The sequence below is a fragment of the Bufo bufo genome, chromosome 2 (genome assembly GCF_905171765.1).
Source record: "Bufo bufo chromosome 2, aBufBuf1.1, whole genome shotgun sequence".
Lineage (NCBI taxonomy): Eukaryota > Metazoa > Chordata > Amphibia > Anura > Bufonidae > Bufo > Bufo bufo.
The window spans coordinates 731,522,834-731,540,763 of record NC_053390.1 but is presented as its reverse complement, the minus strand read 5'-3'; positions in this window follow the sequence as shown (position 1 = coordinate 731,540,763).

The following is a 17,930-nucleotide window of genomic DNA, read 5'->3' as shown; positions in this document are numbered from 1 at the left end:
GACCCCATTCTAGAAACTACACCCCTCAAGGTATTCAAAACTGTTTTACAAACTTTGTTAACCCTTTAGGTGTTCCACAATAATTAATGGAAAATAGAGATACAATTTAAAAATCTCACTTTTTTGGAAGATTTTCCATTTTAATATTTTTTTTCCAGTTACAAAGCAAGGGTTAACAGCCAAACAAAACTCAATATTTATAGCTCTGATTCTCCGGTTTACAGAAACACCCCATATGTGGTCGTAAACCACTGTACGGGCACACGGCAGGGCGCAGAAGGAAAGGAATGCCATACGGTTTTTGGAAGGCAGATTTTGCTGGACTGTTTTTTTGACACCATGTCCCATTTGAAGCCCCCCTGATGCACCCCTAGAGTAGAAACTCAAAAAAAGCTACCCCATTCTAGAAACTACACCCCTCGAAGTATTCAAAACTGATTTTAGAAACTTTGTTAACCCTTTAGGTGTTCCACAAGAATTAATGGAAAAAAGAGATACAATTTCAAAATTTCACTTTTTTGGCAGATTTTCCATTTTAATAATTTTTTTCCAGTTACAAAGCAAGGGTTAACAGCCAAACAAAACTCAATATTTATGACTCTGATTCTGTCGTTTACAGAAACACCCCATATGTGGTCATAAACCACTGTACGGGCACATGGCAGGGCGCAGAAGGAAAGAAATGCCATACGGTTTTTGGAAGGCAGATTTTGCTGGACTGTTTTTTGGACACCATGTCCCATTTGAAGCCCCCCTGATGCACCCCTAGAGTAGAAACTCCAAAAAAATGACCCCATTTTAGAAACTACGGGATAGGGTGGCAGTTTTGTTGGTACTATTTTAGGGTACATAATATTTTTGGTTGCTCTATATTACACTTTTTGTGAGGCAAGGTAACAAGAAATAGCTGTTTTGGCACCCTTTTATTCTGTTATTTACAACATTAATCTGACAGGTTAGATCATGTGGTATTTTTATAGACCAAGTTGTCACGGACACGGCGAAACCTAATATGTATACTTTTTATTTATTTATGTAAGTTTTACACAATGATTTCATTTTTGAAACATAAAAAAACATGTTTGTTTCCATAGTCTGAGAGCCATAGTTTTTTCAGTTTTTGGGCGATTATCTTGGGTAGGGTATGATTTTTGCAGGATGAGATGACGGTTTGATTGGCACTATTTTGGGGTGCATATGACTTTTTGATCGCTTGCTATTACACTTTTTTTGATGTAAGGTGACAAAAAATGGTTTATTTAGCACAATTTTTATTTTTTACGGTGTTCATCTGAGGGGTTCTGGTCCGGGCCCCCACGAAGCTTCAAGCCACGCAGTAGCCTCAACCTCTGGTAGCTTCCAGGAGGCACAGCAGTGTGGTAAGATTAATGTCCCTGTCCCTGAAGCTTTAAATCGTTTTATTAAGTTAGTTATGGACTGGGCTGGTAGTCATGGTCATGTGATATTTTTATAGAGCCGGTCGATATGGACACGGTGATACCTAATATGTATACTTTTTTATTTATGTAAGTTTTACACAATAACAGCTTTTTTAAAACAAAACAAATGATGTTTTAGTGTCTCCATATTCTGAGCCATAGTTTTTTTTTTTTTTTGCCCGATTGTCTCAGGTAGGGGCTCATTTTTTCCGGGATGAGGTGACAGTTAGATTGCTACTATTTTGGTGGGCATGCGCCTTTTTGATCGCCTGCTGTTGTACTTTTTGTGCTGTAAGGTGACAAAAAAAATGGTTTATTTAGCACAGTTTTTATTCTTTATGGTGTTCATCTGAGGGGTTAGGTCATGTGAAATGTTTATAGAGCTGGTAGATACAGATGCAGCAATAACTAATATCTCAACTCCCTCCCCCCTATTTATTACCAATTGTTTTTTACTTTATTTGGGGAAAATGACATTTTTGTTTATTTTCACTTGAAACTTAATTTTTTGGGGGGAAAACTTTATTTTTTCAACTTATTTTTTCACTTTATTTTTTGTCCCACTTTGGGACTTCAACTTTTGGGGGTCTAATCCTTTACAATGCATTCTAATACTTCTGTATTGGAATGCATTGGCTGTATGAGTAATACAGTGAGTATTACTCATACAGCTTCCTGCCTGTGAGATCCAGGGGGCTGGATCTCACAGGCTCGTCACCGGAAGGTAGTGCAGATGCCTAAGGAAGGCATCGCGCTGCCTTCCATGCCATCGGGTCCCCCCTACAGCCCCACGGGGACCCGATGACACCGCCGCCAGCCGCCGCCGCAACATTGAAAAGCCGCAAACCGCAGGTCTGAATTGACCTGCGGTTTGTGGTGATCACCGACACGGGGGGGTAACGGGACCCCCCCGCGCATTTAGCCAAGGTGCCTGCTCAATTATTTGAGCAGGCACCGGGTTCCGATCACCGCCCGCGAAGCGGCGGTGATCGGAAATACACATGACGTACCAGTACGTCATGTGCCCTTAAGTACTGGGACAACATGCTGTACCGGTACGTCATGTGTCCTTAAGAGGTTAAGGGAGGACTGTGAGTGGATATAGCAATACCGATTTTCTTCTGCAGACCCGGCTGATCGGGGGCAGATTGGCCATAGACCCTACAGGGAAATTTCCCAGTGGGCCGATGCCAAGGAGGGCCACCGAAGCCCTCCTCATGGGTTCATAATGATCTGATTCTCTCTTACGCAGATTGCCAGCAGCCACATGTGTCCTCCTGAATTCAACTGTATCAACATCCTCAGGACATCGATACAGTTGAATACTTTGGTGCGGCACTATTTTGTACTTCACAGTGTTATTTGGTACAGCTGGGGAGGTATATTGTGCTGCACTATGGTTTTGCTGGCCCTGTTTAATTTTGTTGCCTTGCTTTTTGTCAGTTTGGACCCACCTGCAACATGTGGACACTTACCTTTTTTCTCAGGGCCACTTCTAGTTCCCAGTCCGCCGCTGCGGCTGATGTTGACCTAAAGGTAAGGTTATGATTTTCATTATATTTTTAGGAAGAAAGGGATGCAAATGAGCTCTTAACAAGCTCTGCCTCTGAGGCCACCAGATGTAAGGCAGCTATCCTATAAGTCAATGTTCAGCCTTTTGAACAGGCCTTGAGGCATGACTTGGATATTAAGTAAGCCAGCATCTCATCTGCAGACATCTGTTTTGGGGTGATCGCCCCTCATCACACCAATTAATGCGTTCTCTCACTAAGGAGAGATTGTACCCTCCAAATCATTATATACATGTGAAACTCGAAAAATTTGAATATCGTGCAAACTTCATTTATTTCAGTAATGCAACTTAAAAGGTGAAACTAATATATGAGATAGACTCATTACATGCAAAGCGAGATATTTCAAGCCTTTATTTGTTATAATTTGGATGATTATGGCTTACAGCTTATGAAACCTCAAAGTCACAATTTTGAGGTACCCTTTGCTTAGGGGGTAAGGATTAAATAGCTGACTAGAGTGTGACACTTTGAGCCGAGAATATTGAACATTTTCACAATATTCTAATTTTAAGCTGCATTAATGCAATTCCTTTTACTTTGTATTGCTGAAATAAATGGACTTTTGCACGATATTCACCTGTATTTTAAGTATAAATGTTTTTTTTTTCCAACAGATTTCTTGCTACAGGGGAAAGCTTATCGTGATTGCATTTTCAGTTTCGGATGGGAATTTCTACCATATCATACATAGTATGTGATATATGCCGAGCCTTGTGGGACTTATTGCGTGAGGATTACCTCCCACATCCCACCACAGAACATTGGCTACAGAATGCGGAAAAGTTCTTGGAAATCTGCCAATTCACTCATTTTGTTGGTGCTGTGGATGGAAAGCATATACAGTCAGGTCCATAAATATTGGGACATCAACACAATTCTAACATTTTTGGCTCTATACACCACCACAATGGACTTGAAATGAAACGGACAAGATGCGCTTTAACTGCAGACTGTCAGCTTTAATGTGAGGGTATTTGCATCCAAATCTGGTGAATGGTGTAGGAATTACAACAGTTTGCATATATGCCTCCCACTTGTTAAGGAACCAAAAGTAATGGGAGAGAATAATAACCATAAATCAAACTTTCACTTTTTAATACTTGGTTGCAAATCCTTTGCAGTCAATTACAGCCTGAAGTCTGGAACGCATAGACATCACCAGACGCTGGGTTTCATCCCTGGTGATGCTCTGCCAGGCCTCTACTTAAACTGTCTTCAGTTCCTGCTTGTTCTTGGGGCATTTTCCCTTCAGTTTTGTCTTCAGAAAGTGAAATGCATGCTCAATCGGATTTAGGTCAGGTGATTGACTTGGCCATTGCATAACATTCCACTTCTTTCCCTTAAAAAACTCTTTGGTTGCTTTTGCAGTATGCTTTGGGTCATTGTCCATCTGCACTGTGAAGCGCCGTCCAATGAGTTCTGAAGCATTTGGCTGAATATGAGCAGATAATATTGCCCGAAACACTTCAGAATTCATCCTGCTGCTTTTGTCAGCAGTCACATCATCAATAAATACAAGAGAACCAGTTCCATTGGCAGCCATACATGCCCACGCCATGACACTACCACCACCATGCTTCACTGATAAGGTGGTATGCTTAGGATCATGAGCAGTTCCTTTCCTTCTCCATACTCTTCTCTTCCCATCACTCTGGTACAAGTTGATCTTGGTCTCATCTGCCCATAGGATGTTGTTCAAGAAATGTGAAGGCTTTTTTAGATGTTGTTTGGCAAACTCTAATCTGGCCTTACTGTTTTTGAGGCTTACCAATGGTTTACATCTTGTGGTGAACCCTCTGTATTCACTCTGGTGAAGTCTTCTCTTGATTGTTGACTTTGACACACATGCACCTACCTCCTGGAGAGTGTTCTTGATCTGGCCAACTGTTGTGAAGGGTGCGTTCCTTCTTTTAAGGAATGTTCCAAACAGTTGTTTTGGCCACGCCTAATGTTTTTGCTATCTCTCTGATGGGTTTGTTTTGTTTTTTTTCAGCCTAATGATGACTTGCTTCACTGATAGTGACAGCTCTTTGGATCTCATCTTGAGAGTTGACAGCAACAGATTCCAAATGCAAACAGCACACTTAAAATGAACTGTGGACCTTTTATCTGCTCATTGTAATTGGAATAATGAGGGAATAACAGACACCTGGCCATGGAACAGCTGAGAAGCCAATTGTCCCATTACTTTTGGTTTTTAACAAGTGGGAGGCACATATGCAAACTGTTGTAATTCCTACATCGTTCACCTGATATGGATGTAAATACCTTCAAATTAAAGCTGACAGTCTGCAGTTAAAGGACATCTTGTTCTTTTTATTTCAACTCCATTGTGGTGGTGTATAGAGCCAAAAATGTTACTATTGTGTCGATGTTCCAATATTTATGGACCTGACTGTACGTATTGTAAAACCTTCCGGTAGCGGCTAAGAATTTTTTAATTATAAAAAATATTTTTCTATTATATTGATGGCCCTTGCTGATGCCGAATATACCGTATTTTTCGCCCTATAAGATGCACTGGCCCATAAGACGCACCTAGGTTTTTGAGGAGGAAAATAAGAAAAAAAATATTTTTAACCCCCCATAACAGTGTCCCTGTGTAGTGAATGACCCCCAATACAGGGGGTGAGGGTCGGCATCTTGTTTTGTAATGACAGCGGGGCCCGGTGCAGTCACTGTATTCTATTACACCAGGTCCCTCTCACTGTAGTAATCATATAGGCAATGTTAAACTGTAGAATTCCTCTCCAATCCAGGCTGTAGTACTTACTACTAACTTCCATAGCAGGCAGGAGGCCGGGCGGCGGCAGCGTAACTCACTACGTCACGCGCCGGCTCCACCTGCTTCAAGTGGGAGGAGCAGGCGCGTGACGTAGTGAGTTACGCTGCCGCCTCCCTCCCGCCCGTCCTCCTGCCTGCTACGGAAGATTGTAGTAAGTGATACAGGCTGGATTGGAGAGGAATTCTACAGTTTAACATTGCCTATATTACTACAGTGAGCGGGGCCCAGTGTAATAGAATACAGTCACTGCACCGGCCCCGCTGCAATTACAAAATAAGATGGCGGCCCCTAGCCCCTCCTCCCTCCCCGCTGATACATGCGCCGGCCATGCTGTCCAGCAGCACGGCGGCGGTGTATCAGTGTAAATTGCAGCATTTGCCCCATAAGACGCAGTGCTATTTTCCCCAAACTTTTCTTATAGTGCAAAGAATACGTGTTTTTTTTTGTTGTTGACATCGGTGCTTATGGCAGAACTAATGACTCTATGGCTTTTAAAAATTCTTCTATGGGGCGTCTCTAATATGCAAAAGACTTTGGATTGCCGCCACTGAGATCTTTGCTGGGTACAGATGGACCACCAATGCCATTTGTGGTTGTAGCGGACAAGGCTTTCCAGATGTGTGAAAAACATATAAAACCATACTTTAGTCGTAACCTGAACCGTGCTAAATGTGTGTTTAATTACAGACTAACCCGAGCTTAGACGAATGGTGGAGTGCGCTTTTGGAATTTTAGTTGCCAAATGGAAGAAAATTTAAAGGTTGAAACCATTGATGATGTTGCGAAAGTGTGCGTTGTTCTAAACCACTATTTATTCATGGAGGAACCACTACGTCTGGACCCTCAAACGGTTGAATGCACACTAACCAGGTTGAAACATTTGGGATTAGGTCAACCCTTGCAGTGGCTCGAATGAGGGACAGTTTTGCTGAATACTTCATTTCAGAATCTGGAAGAGTGAGTTGGCAGGAAAACGTTATTTGAAATATTGAGCATCGGCTACTTTCTAAACTTCAGCCTTTGTGTTTGTGTGCCTTCATTTAAAGGGATTCTCCGGGATTTTAATATTGATGACCTACAAGTATCCTCAAGATGCTTTGCCATGGACAAGAGAGATGGGAGATGGCAGGTGCACACTGCGCACGCCGTCTCTTCACACAGCTGCCGACACCTGGTACCCCTGCCCATCTGATATTGATGATCAGGGATGAGCGAACCCGAACTTTACAGATTTGGGTTCGGCGTTTGGGAAGTGGAGGAATACCGTTATGGATTCCGTTATAACGGAATTCTATGACGGAATGCAAAACGGAAGACTTTAAGAGGCATTCCGTTTTGATCCGTCATAATAGAAGTTTATGTCCAAGCATAACAGATCCGTCTGGTTTCAGTTATGCAGGACGGAAAACAAAGTCCTGCATAACAAAAACCAGACAGATCCGTTATGCTTAGCCATAAACTTCTATTATGAGGAATCAAAAAGGAATGCCCCTTAAAGTGTAACTTCCATTTCACTACCAAAAATGAAATTCCTAACATATGTGATGCTGAAGGGAAGATAATCATGAAGCTTTTTTTTCCAGTTACTTTTACCTTTCTGATGTCTGTATTTAGCCCTTAAGCAACCCTATTTCTCTGTGCCTCTAATTCAGCATCTTCCTAAAATGGCCTCTGTAGCACTTCCTGTGATTATGTTTGCCATGTCCTTGAGGCCATCCTCTATTTCCCTCACTTCCCATAAGCACTTTCTCTCCTCACATGAACTAGCAGGACCAATTAGAATGCAGATAACCTCCCCCCACTACCCCAGAGCAGTGTGTATCCTCTCACGTACAGCTAACCAGAGAAAGACAAGACCAATCAGAATGCAGGTAACCTCTCCCACTACCCCAGAGCAATGTGTATCTTCTCACATACAGCTAACCAGGAACAGACAAGATCAGTCAGAATGCAGATAACTCCCCCCACTACCCCAGAGCAGTGTGTATACTCTCACATACAGCTAACCAGAGATAGACAAGACCAATCAGAATGCAGATAACCTCCCCCCACTACCCCACAGCAGTATGTATTCTCTCACATACAGCTAACCAGAGACAGACAAGACTAATCAGAATGCAGATAACTTCCCCCACTACCCCAGAGCAGTGTGTATCCTTTCACATACAGCTAACTAAAGACAGACAAGACCAATCAGAGTGCAGATAACCTCTCCCACTACACCATAGCAGTGTATATCCTCTCATATACAGCTAACCAGAGACAGACAAGACCAATCAGAATGCAGGTAACCTCCCCCACTACCCCAGAGCAGTGTGTATATCCTCTCACATCCTGCTAACCAGAGACACGCCCTGCAATTACATGACATCAGTAAGTCACATTAAAAGTTTTTTTAAGAACCATTTTGGGGTATTTATAGTGTATTAAATAACTTTTATTATTTTATTTTTAGGGGAAAGATAAAAAAACAGCAATTTTCACATTATTTTGTGTTATTTTTTTATGGCGTTCACTGTGTGGTAAAACTAATGTTATGTTATTATTTGGTTCTGATACTGGCCATGTGCGTTTCGCATTTTGCGCAATACAAGCACAGCCACTATACAACATACAGCTCTGTGCTTGGTGAGCATGGTGAAGGCCACGACACTCACAGGAGTGCCACTGTCTTCTCAAAACAGCTGATAGGGGATCCCAGGTGTCAGACCCCACCCATAAGATACTGATGACCTATTCAGAAGATGGGTCTTCGTTATAAAAAAAATCTCAGAAAACTTTAAAAAATTTTATGATATTCGAATTCATTGAGATGCACCTGTATTCAAACTAAAGGGGCATCATTGTCTATGGGGACGCTTATGGGGCCTTATACTGTGAGGGAATCACTTATGGTGGTCTCATACTGTGTGGGGAGCACCTAAGGGGCATCATTCTATGTGGGGGCACTTATGGGAACATTCTACTGTGAGGGAATCACTTATGGTGGTCTCATACTGTGTGGGGAGCACCTAAGGGGCATCATTCTATGTGGGGGCACTTATGGGAACATTCTACTGTGAAGAGGGCACTTAATGGGCATTCTATTATGTGGGGGGGGGGGGGGGGGAGAGGCATTATACTGCATGGGGGGCACTAAAAGGGAAACATACGGTGTGGGGGGCACTAAGAAGGAATCATACTGTGTGGGGGGCACTAAGAGGGAATCCTACTGTGTGGGGGCCACTAAGAGGGAATTCTATGTGTGGGGGCACTAAGAGGGAAACATACTGTGTGGGGGGCACTAAGAGGGAAACATACTGTGTGGGGGGCACTAAGAGGGAATCATACTGCATGGGGGGCACTAAGAGGGAATCATACTGCATGGGGGAACTAAGAGTGAATCATACTCTGTGGGGGGCACTAAGAGGGAATCATACTGCATGGGGGCACTAAGAGGGACTCATACTGCGTGGGGGGGCACAAAGAGGGAATCATACTGCATGGGGGCACTAAAAGGGAAACATACAGTGTGGGGGGCACTAAGAGGGAATCTGTAACGGTCACGTCCACACACACACAGGGGGAAGGGTAGTGACCACTGCGCTCCACCCTCACCCCTGGCCCTGCCTACTTGCCTCACGAGTCTGGATGACAGGGGACAACTGGACGGCAGTCCCTAACTTAGGATATGTGCAGGGAAGACAGACAAGACAAAATACGGAACATGAACGGACCGGGTCAGAACCAAGAGAGCTACGCAGTACAACGGATTAAGCAAAGAATGGTCAGGAGAAGCCGGGGTCAAATACCAGGAGAGTAGCGAAGTACAAGACGAGTCCTAAGAGAGTAGTCAGGTGGGAGCCGAGGTCACAAAACCAGGATGTATGCGCAGTACAGGAGGAGCAGGCAGAGGATCGTCAGGGAACAGGATCAGGTAAATATTCAGTAGTCCAACAAATAGCCAGGAACCTAGAAATTAACAGGCAACCTGTAGCCAGCAGGCTGCCTGTATTTATAGTGGGGAGTGAGGGTCATGTGACGTGGCCAGCGTCACATGACCGACAGACCAACCAGTCGAGCACCGAGTGATCAGCTCGGCGCTCAAGGCAGACTAGGAGCAGGGAGCCACCCAGCTAGTAAAGCCGCCCTGGGAATGAGGTCAAACACAGAACCTCATTCCAAAAGCTAAGCAACAGTTCTGCGGGCAATGGGGGACCGAGTGCACCTTCGGAACCCCATGACAGTACCCCCCCTTTTACGAGGGGCCACCGGACCCAAGACTTCAGGCGATGGCTTTTCAGGGTGTTCTAAATGAAATTTACGAACAAGTCTAGGAGCATGAACCTCCCTGGCAGGTACCCAAGATCTCTCTTCAGGTCCATACCCCTTCCAGTGAATCAGGTACTGCAAGGAATTGCGCACCTTCCTGACATCCACTATTTTAGACACCACATACTCGACAGCATCATTAACAAGAACCGGCGGAGGCGAGGCTTTCGATGGTACTACCGGTTCGAAATATTTTTTAGTAAGAGATTTATGGAACACATTATGAATGTGGAATGACTCGGGCAGCTCCAACCTAAATGATACCGGGTTAATCACCTCCGTGATCTTATATGGACCAATAAAACGAGGAGCAAATTTTCTAGAAGCTACCTTGAGAGATAGATTCTTGGAGGACAACCATACTTTATCCCCAACCTGAAAGTTCACCCCCTTTGAACGTCTCCTATCGGCCTTGAGTTTTTGAGAACTTTGAGCCTTTTCTAGGTTCGATTGAACCCGGGCCCAAACAGTGCACAGTTCGGAGGAGAGTTTATCAGCTTCAGGGTTAGAGGAGGAGACGGACGACCCAGAATGAAAACGGGGATGAAAACCATGGTTACAAAAGAAAGGGGAGACCCCAGCAGAAGAATTGACACGGTTATTCAGAGCAAATTCAGCCAACGGAAGGAATTTGACCCATAATTGCTGGTCATCAGCAACATACAACCTCAGGAATTGTTCCACAGACTGATTAAGGCGTTCAGTCTGCCCATTACTCTCAGGATGGTAGGCGGAAGAAAAAGACAACGAAATTTTACATCTTTGACAGAAGGCCCTCCAGAATTTGGACACAAACTGCACACCCCTGTCCGAAACAATATTTTCCAGGATGCCATGTAAACGAACAATCTCTCTCACAAAAATAGATGCCAGGGTTTTAGCATTCGGAAGTTTAGACAGGGGAATGAAATGAACCATCTTGCTAAACCTATCGACCACTACCCAAACCACAGTCTTACCCTCCACCAGCGGTAGGTCAGTTATAAAGTCCATCGAGATATGGGACCAGGGTCTACTGGGAATGGGTAGGGGTCATAGGTTACCAGCAGGGCGAGTCCTAGGTGTCTTAGACCTGGCACAAACCTCACAGGCTGACACGTAGGACTTGTCATCCCTGGTCAGAGTGGGCCACCAATAAGATCTAGAAACCAGATCCTTAGTGCCCTCAATACCCGGATGTCCACAAAAGGCAGAATCGTGACACTCACCCAACAGCTGGACACGAAATTGTACGGGAACAAACAACTTATCTGTTGGGGTGGATACCGGTGCCAGATGTTGTTCAGCCTTAATGCGAGCCGAGATATCCTGGGTTAGAGCCGCTAAGAAGATGTTTGCTGGTAGGATGGATTCAGGCGGCGTCTCAGTGGGTTGAAAAGCATGGAAGCTCCGAGATAATGCGTCTGCCTTCACATTTTTACTTCCCGGCCTGAACGTAATGGAGAAATCAAAACGGGTAAAAAACAGAGCCCATCGGGCTTGTCGGGGATTCAACCTCTTAGCGGACTCGAGAAACATTAGGTTTTTATGGTCAGTGACAACAGTTACTCGATGCCTTGCCCCCTCCAAAAAATGTCTCCCCTCCTCAAATGCCCATTTAATGGCCAACAGCTCCCTATTCCCTATGTCGTAGTTTCTCTCCGTGGGAGAGAATTTCCTAGAGAAGAAGGCACACGGTCTCAGGTTAGTGAGGCTAGCAGGACCTTGTGAAAGGACTGCTCCTGCGCCGTCCTCGGACGCATCCACCTCCACAATAAAGGGTCTCTCCTGATCAGGCTGGATCAGAATGGGAGCGCTACTAAATGCCTTTTTTAATGTTTCAAATGAAGAAATGGCCTTGGTAGACCAATTCTCCAAATCCGCCCCTTTCTTAGTAAGGTCGGTCAATGGCTTAGCAATTACAGAAAAATTCATGATAAATTTACGGTAGTAATTAGCGAAACCCAAAAACCGTTGTAAGGCCTTTAAGGATGAAGGTCTTACCCATTCCTTAATTGCTAAAACCTTACCAGGATCCATCTTAAAGGCGTGAGGAGTCAAAACATGCCCTAGAAACAGTATCTCCTGTACACCAAAGACACATTTCTCTTGCTTAGCGGATAGCTGGTTCTCCCTCAACACCTCTAATACTTGTTTGACATGGGACACATGAGATTCGAAATCAGGAGAGAATATCAAAATGTCGTCAAGATAGACAATAATAAATTTACCTAAGAACTCCCTAAGAATATCGTTCATTAAGTTTTGGAACACAGCTGGGGCATTGCTGAGTCCAAAAGGCATCACCTGATATTCAAAGTGTCCTATCGGAGTATTGAACGCTGTCTTCCATTCGTCTCCCTCCTTGATTCGGATTAGATTGTATGCCCCTTTCAGGTCAATCTTGGAAAACCAGGTTGCCCCCAAAACCTGGTTAAATAAATCCGGAATCAATGGGAGAGAGTATCTATTTTGGACAGTGATTTTATTTAATCTCCGGTAATCAATACAAGGCCTAAGACCACCATCCTTCTTTTTAACAAAGAAAAACCCTGCTCCCATAGGAGAGACTGAAGGTCTAATATGCCCTTTAGCAAGGCTCTCCTTAATATAATCTTCCATAGCCTTGCGTTCGGGCCCTGAAAGATTATAAATTTGACCTTTAGGAAATTCGGCACCCTCAATTAGCTCTATGGCGCAATCATAAGGTCTATGGGGGGGTAGAACCTCTGGAGTAAGGGACGAGAACACATCAGAATATTCCTTAATAACAGAGGGTAATGTATTAGACCTTACTGAAACCCCAGCCTGGACCACGGACAAGCATGAGTCACACTTAGGTCCCCATTTCACCAACTCTCCTTTGGACCAATCAATTGTGGGGTTATGTAAACGGAGACAAGGCAACCCTAGTACCACCTCAACCGGTAGGTTCTCCAGGACTAGAAGAGAACATCTCTCAGAGTGGCACACACCCACGGACAGAGAAATTTCAGAGGTACATGACCTCACCGTACCACCAATCAGGGGAGTAGCATCAATAGCCATGACATGGATAGGTGTAGGTAAAGCAAACATTGGAATACCCAATTTACAAGCAAACTCAAAGTCAATAAAGCTGGCCGCTGAACCGGAGTCAATAAAGGCCTTACCCGGCCACTTATTAACCCCCAGAGAAATTGTTATGGGTACCAAAAGCTTACCTTTAGAAAAATCAGGGTGTACCTGGTCTTTAGGTTGTCTTGCCTTAGAAGACTTGTCAGAGAGGTCCCTCTTAGGACACTTGTTGATCCAATGGCCAGGATCTCCACAGTAGAAGCACTCTCCGCGTCTGCGACGAAGATTACCCCGGGTCATGCCAACCTGCATGGGTTCCTCGGTGGAGACCTCAGTGTTGTCCCTGGAAAAGGCCTCTGGCTGGACCACCATCTGAGAACAGAACTGTCGTTCTTGTCGTCTCTCTCTAACTCGTCTGTCAAGTCGGACAACTAGGGTCATCATCTCCTCTAAGGTCTCAGGAATTTGGTAATTTACCAATAGATCTTTTAAATTATCAGATAGACCAGACCTAAACTGACTCTTCAGGGCTGGTTCATTCCATCCTGAGGGGACACACCACCGTCTGAATTGGGTGCAATACTCCTCCGCAGGGAGATGGCCCTGAACCAGTGCCCTAAGAGCTGCCTCGGCTACCAGGGCCCTGTCTGGTTCGTCATAGAGGGTACCCAGGGCCTGAAAAAACCCCTCCACAGAAGTTAGACAACTGGCCCCAGGAGGTAACAAAAATGCCCAGTCCTGGGGATCACCCTGTAGTAGAGAAATGATAATCCCCACGCGTTGGCTCTCGGGACCGGAGGACACGGGGCGCAAATGGAAGTAGAGTTTGCAATTCTCCTTAAAGGAGAGAAACCTCTTCCGGTCTCCAGAAAAGGGTTCTGGGAGCTTGATCTGGGGTTCAAAATATGGACTGGAGGACAGAGGAGTGGAAGAACCTTGCCCTAACTCACAAGAACAGAGTTTCTCTCCTAGCTCCTGCACCCTCTGTTTCAAGTTAGAGACATGGTCAGTCAGGGTAGTAAGAGGATTCATGATACAGTGGTTATTGGGCCTGTTAATCTGTAACGGTCACGTCCACACACACAGGGGGAAGGGTAGTGACCACTGCGCTCCACCCTTACCCCTGGCCCTGCCTACTTGCCTCACGAGTCCTGATGACAGGGGACAACTGGACGGCAGTCCCTAACTTAGGATATGTGCAGGGAAGACAGACAAGACAAAATACGGAACATGAACGGACCGGGTCAGAACCAAGAGAGCTACGCAGTACAACGGATTAAGCAAAGAATGGTCAGGAGAAGCCGGGGTCAAATACCAGGAGAGTAGCAAAGTACAAGAGGAGTCCTAAGAGAGTAGTCAGGTGGGAGCCGAGGTCACAAAACCAGGATGTATGCGCAGTACAGGAGGAGCAGGCAGAGGATCGTCAGGGAACAGGATCAGGTAAATATTCAGTAGTTCAACAAATAGCCAGGAACCTAGAAATTAACAGGCAACCTGTAGCCAGCAGGCTGCCTGTATTTATAGTGGGGAGTGAGGGTCATGTGACGTGGCCAGCGTCACATGACCGACAGACCAACCAGTCGAGCACCGAGTGATCAGCTCGGCGCTCAAGGCAGACTAGGAGCAGGGAGCCACCCAGCTAGTAAAGCCGCCCTGGGAATGAGGTCAAACACAGAACCTCATTCCAAAAGCTAAGCAACAGTTCTGCGGGCAATGGGGGACCGAGTGCACCTTCGGAACCCCGTGACAGAATCATACTGTGTGGGGGCACTAAGAGGGAAACATACTGTGTGGGGGGCACTGAGAGGGAAACATTCTGTGTGGGGGGCACTGAGAGGGAAACATACTGTGTGGGGGGCACTAAGAGGGAATTATACTGCATGGGGGAACTAAGAGTGAATCATACTCTGTGGGGGGCACTAAGAGGGAATCATACTGCGTGGGGGGCACAAAGAGGGAATCATACTGAATAGGGGGGCACTAAAGGGACATTCTTACAGTGTTGGTGAAGGGAAGGCTTGATGGATGTTATTTTAGAAATGTGTTTGCTGTATCCGGATGTTATTGTCTTTTATGCGGGGGCCAATGATGTGGGCAAATTAGGCACCATTGATTTGGCATTTTGCATGAAACACACAATGGTTAGAACTAGGCGGTTGTTTCCCGATGCCCGTCTATTTTTTTCCGAAATGGTTCCTTATTTGCTGTGACTGTCTTATGCAAATCTTAAATACTTAGATAAGATCCGGATTCACATAAACAGAATTATGGCTCGGTTTATGTCTTTAGTGTGGGGGTTTTCTTATCGACACATGGACCTAGAAGGAGGTTTGCCCAGCCTATATTTCTCTGACAGGATCCATCTTTCAGATATTGGTCTGGACATTTTTAATTTGGACTTACAAGCTATGATCGAGATAGCTATGGGTGGGGTGGGGCCCATGCCGCCTGTTTAGTTGGCATGGTCCGTTAGGTAAAGTCGCTCACTGAGAAGTGGTGAGCGGACGAGTTAAGTCAGGTATTTAGGCCGACCTTATGGCTGGTCTAATCAGTGGTTAATAAATATATGTTTGAATTATATATTTAAGTGGTTTAAGTTATTCTTTAATAAAGTTGGCCGTGGCCTAATTTTATCCAGCATACAAAGTGTCCACGTGTATTATTATTTATCCAAGGTGGATATATATTGTGGCGGCTGACAGCATTGTACTGTCAGCCAAGCTGAATACAGAGGTTCTGCTGCTGCACGCTGTAGGTCTGCTGTTCATCCCTGCTGTTCATCCCTGCCTTGCCTGCTGTTGGTTACGGGTGTACTTACCTGATAAAGGACTTCGTCGCGGAGCTCCGGAAACGCGTTGGGGAGGGAGAGATATCCTCTTGGCTTGAGCCTTGCCTGGCGGACCTGTCGGGATCTTCGGCGGCTGATGTGGAGACTTGCGGTTCGGTAAACGTCGGGGGATCGCTCGCGGATGCGGCGGTGGAAGCTGAATCTCCCTCTGTGATGTCTGCTCTGCCCTTTTCACAACAAAAGAAGAGGCAGCGCACCCGTTTTTCCCCTTCTCCCTGCAGGTCCATCTCAGAGAGGAGGTGTGGGAGAAGCGCTGCTCCTCTGAAGCGCGGAGTGGAAGTGGCAGCAGGAGGATGACGTCACGTCCGGAGGAGCACAGGAGTTCCGTGTCCCCACGAAACATCGTTTAGAATTTTGGTTCTGGTGGTTCTTCTCTTCTGCAGTTCCCGGACAGCTTCTCAAGTGGAGAGTACAGATGTGGGTGCCACATGCTCTTCTTCAGGGATCGGAGGAGTCGCCAGCATAGAAGCCAGATCCAACCCTTGTAGCGCTCTTCCCAGCAACTCTCGGTTGATCTCTCCCTGCTTCAAGAGGTTCTAGTACCTTTTTTTGCAATCCTGACTAGTCGTGAGTGCCCTAGTGGCTTAGCCCCTGTGATTGCGTCCCTGTCTGCAGTGCTTTCACCCTTGCAAAGTTTTGTTTCTCCTGTGCCTCCCCCTGCTGGGTCGGCTGCTGTGGTGGGTGATTTTGCGGATGCTTGGTGGTTGGGCTAGCATCAGGACTGTTTCTAAAAGAAAAGGGGTGGCGGAGGCGTGTTATATAGAAGCGCTCCCCTGTGATATTTCCCCGCTGGGTTTTCATTTATCCATGTTGGTAAAAGAGAAGATATGGAAAATAAATTTGTGGACATTTTGTCATTGTTACCCGCGTCAAAGGATTTTGTAGCTAAATTAGAGAAGTGAGAAGATAAGTCAGAACAAGATAGGAGAGGACCGATTCCCCGAACGTTTAATAACTGGTTACAGGCTTATTGCATATTCTGCAGTGTAATGGGAGAAAGGTTTCCGCAAAAGTGTTCAGGATTATTCCAACATTTAGATAACATCTTAGAAGCTTATAAGAATTTTGGTGGAATTGGTTGGTTTACGTATGATGAGGGTGTTAGACAGAGGCTGTCTGTGTATCCGAGCATGCGATGGGGCACAAAGGATGTGGGTTTGTGGCTTAATTTGTTGGTGCCACAGCGTTCATCCTTTTCTGCCACCAAGCAACAGCCGTCTTTGACTGTTACGCAGTCTTCCTTGATGAAGAAGGGAACCTGCTTCGCGTTCAATGAGGTGCAGTGTCGATGGCCTTCTTCATGTAAATATCGCCATGAATGTGTATTTTGTGGAGGCACCCACCCCATGGTACGCTGCTTCAAGAGAGCCAATTTGCCCACTCAACCAACGGCAAAGGAATTTGTTGTTAAGAGCTTGGACGCCAGTAAAGCCGGAGACCATGTGTCCCTGGTTAGATCAATACCCAAATTGCAAGATGGCGGAGTTGATTCTTGAAGGTTTCACCAATAGTTTCCATTTACCATCTTTTTTAAGGTGTAGGTTGTGAGTGGGTTAATAATTTATCTTCAGTTGCTCAGTTTCCACTAGTAGTGCAGTCCAAGTTGATGAAGGAGTTGGCTCTTGATAGGATCGCTGGTCCTTTTTCATCCCCTCCTTTTGACAATTTTCGTATTTCGCCCTTAGGAGTGGTGCCGAAGAAGGAGCCCAATGCCTTTCATTTGATTTGCCATTTGTCTTTTCCCTATAGGGCATCGCTGAATGATGAGATTGATAAGGCATTGTGTTCTGTTAGGTATGCTATGTTTGATTCAGCAGTGGATTTGGTGCGTGGTTTTGGTGGGGGAGCTTTAATGGCAAAAGTGTTCATACAGTCAGCTTTCCGCTTGTTGCCAGTGCATCCTTCTTGTTTTAATTCCCTTGGTTTTCATTTTCAGG